Source organism: Callorhinus ursinus, unplaced genomic scaffold (assembly GCF_003265705.2).
Source record: "Callorhinus ursinus isolate GAN/ISIS: 27379988/994484 unplaced genomic scaffold, GSC_fseal_2.0 scaffold109, whole genome shotgun sequence".
NCBI classification, from domain to species: domain Eukaryota; kingdom Metazoa; phylum Chordata; class Mammalia; order Carnivora; family Otariidae; genus Callorhinus; species Callorhinus ursinus.
In genome coordinates, this window is record NW_027397171.1 from 733,996 (window position 1) to 737,035 (window position 3,040).

The 3,040-nt window shown below is 60.3% G+C and overlaps 1 non-coding gene across 1 annotated transcript; it reads right to left on the reverse strand.

Annotated features, from left to right (window-relative positions):
* Window positions 1–2,523: 2,523 nt before the first annotated feature.
* On the reverse strand, window positions 2,524–2,629 carry TRNAL-CAA (transfer RNA leucine (anticodon CAA)). Its single transcript has 2 exons — window positions 2,592–2,629; window positions 2,524–2,569 (listed from the first exon to the last, which is right to left on the reverse strand). It is a non-coding gene; the product is annotated as a tRNA-Leu (tRNA).
* Between the last annotated feature and the right edge of the window lie 411 nt (window positions 2,630–3,040).

The following is a 3,040-nucleotide window of genomic DNA, read 5'->3' on the forward strand; positions in this document are numbered from 1 at the left end:
CTGCTGTAGTAAAATGCTGCAAACCAGGTGGCTTAACTACAGAAGTTTACACCTTAGAGCACCAGAAGGTGTAAAATCCCAGATCAGGGTGGTCCACGAGGTCGGGTTCTCACGAGGGCCCTTTTCAGTGTTTCACAGGGTGTCTTCTTGCTGTGTTCTCACATGGCTCAAGAGCACAGTGAGGAAGCAGAGTCCCTCAGGATTTTTTTACAATGACCCTAATCCTATTTTGGAGGCCTCTACCCTCATGACATCTAAACCCTACTTACCCTCCCCAGATCCCATCTCCTAATACCATGACATTAGGGGGTAGGGTTTCAACATGAATTTTGGAGGGACACACTCAGTCCATAACAGCGATTTTCACTGGTTTTGAGCGATCTCACAACTCTGAGTTGTAGGAAACTGATTAACAGTGCAAATAATTTTCATCCACAGAAATGCAAATGAAATTGTGTCCAGGAGAATGTGAATGATCATTGTCCTGGAAATTGACAGTTAAAAATAAATCTATTTGTAAATTTGCTTCAGCATTCCAGATTGTCTACAAATATGTAGTACTTCGAATTTTCTTTTTTTAAATTTGTTACTTTATTTTTTAACATTTTTTTCTTTAAATTCAATTCATTAGTGTATAATGTATGAGTGGTTTCAGAGGTACATGATTCACCATGAGTTTTCTTTTGAGCCAATTGTAACATCCTCCTGGTTGTTACATGATCCGACACATACTCATTTTCATTTGTATGAGAGTCACCGATTTACTTTCTTCTTTTTAACAGTCTTTTAACCCTTTGAAAACTAGGGGTACACACCGGTGGCAGAAAGAAAATACGAACTTGTGGCTGGCAAATGTACGTGGACGAACACGGTTAGGGTCTGAAACTCAAGCGGGCCAGCGCCACCCGTCCGTCCCATGTCTACACCGGGGACCCGGCCGACTCTGAAGGCACAGGCACTCGGTTCAACAGCAGCGCAAAAGCTGAAGACGCCACAGGAGCACAGCTGAGCATCGGTGTCGCCCAGAATGGGGGTCAAAGAAGGAAAACCGATACTCTTCCTCCGATTTTTCTTCCTAGGGGGAGGGTAAAGGAAAGGGTAAAGCCGGTTGAGTCTCTTCCCGATAATTCCAAGAGGCGTCAGCGAGGGAGGCAGGAAGGGGAAGCTCCTCTCCAGACGCAGCTCTGTACCAGTTCTGTGACCCGACCCCTCCAGGGCGCACGGCCACCGTCTGCTCTCCCGGCCACCACCGTTTCTCTAGCTCGGCGGGCTCTCCGGAAGAAGCCCCGAGGCCCCGCAGTCCTCAGAAGTCCCGTCACCCGCCCGACGGCTTCCCGGGGACGGCGGCTACCGTGCAGACGGGTCCGTGCGTGTGCTTCACGGCGGCGGAGTCCCGTCCGCTCGGCCCGCTCTTCTGTCTCGCGCGCGGGGGCGCACCGAGGGCAGCGGCGCCGGGCGGGGCTGTCCGGTGGCGCGCGCCCCCGTCGGTGCCGCGCCTGACTTCAGACGGGCGCCCGTGAGCGGCCCCGAGGTCCCGGCTGCGGGACCAGCTTTCCCGCGCCCGCAGCGGCCCTCGCGTCGGGAGGCTCCTGCGCGCTCGGGAGGAGCGCGCTCCCGCGTGTCCGGACGCCGCGCCCCACGCCCGGGGCAGCCGTTCCCCGGGGACGGGAGCGGGAGCGGGGACGTGCCCTGAGGCTGGACAGGCCGCGCGACTGTACGACAAGCACACGGGCCGACGTTTATTTTGTTCCTTTCCGAAGTCACTTCCGTGCCCCAGTGTGAACTTCTGCCGCCGCAGCCCAGGGCTGCACCCTCCGGCCCCGAACGAGCACTCGCGGAGCATCTCCCGGACGGACAGTAATCCCCGCTGGGCCTGGCGCCAGAAAAAAGGCTTGACCGGAGTGGGGCCCGTGCAAGGGGCGAGGTCCCGCGGCGAGGAGCCCCGGCGGAGGACGCTGTTGGCGGGGACCGCCCGGGGTGCGGGACCCCCACGCGCAGGCGGGCGCCACAGACGTGGCCACGCAACAGGGAGCTCGGGGGAGAGCCGAGCCGTCGGGTCTGGCCCCGTCAGGGCGTGCGCGGGGCGGACGAGGAGGCCCAGGCACGAGGGAAACTTCGGGCGCGGCTCCGCAGCGCGGCGGCGGGAAGCTGCCGCAGGACGGAGCCGGGCGGGGACGGGGCCCGGGCCGAGCCGGCCGCCCGGGGCCGCGAGGAGGGAGCCGCCGTCGCCCCTCCCCGCCTCGGCCGGCCGGCCGCCCGCCGCCAACCCCAAGTCTCGCGCTTCCCAGACATCTCGCGATGCCGTCCGCTAGGCGTCTCGGCTCCCTTTTGAGTCTGCGCCAGATCGCTCGGCTTTCAGAAGGTATCGCGGTACTTTCGCTTTTGCTATTTTCGGTGTTTTAACAGCCCCTCTAAGAAAATTTTAAGTCCATTTTTAATACTGTAGGTTGGTAAGACCTCTCTTCCTGCTGCTCCGATCGGCGTAGTTGTGTAGGAAATTAGGGGGAGGAGGAAAAAATGATGTGTCAGAAGTGGGATTCGAACCCACGCCTCCATTCGGAGACCAGAACCCCCAGCGCGGGGAAGCGGAGCTTGAGTCTGGCGCCTTAGACCACTCGGCCATCCTGACACCCTGCGGAAGGCGGGAGATTTTCCGCTAAAGTAGATGTGGAGGAGCGCGCTTCTGTGACGTGCGCGCGTCGGACGGAGCGCTGACGACAGAGGCGCCGCGGGCGGAGGACAGAGCCCCCTGTGGATCGGCCGGGAACGTCGGCGGAGGAGCGCAGGTGCTGGGGCGCGAACGCGGACACGGCTTCCCGCGGCCGGACAGCGGCGGGCGCGCCTGGAGGACGGGGCGCCGGCTCTGAGCCCTCTGCTCGGCTCCCAGCCTCTCGCCCTCACCCGCGTCGGAGCGCCAGTGGTTTTCATCTGACGAGAGAGGAACGACAGCACACGGAACAGAAGCCCCCAATTCCGTGGCACGGCCCCCGCCTCCCCACGAGTGCCCCGCACTGGTCCGGGAGTTTGCTGGGCTCCGAAA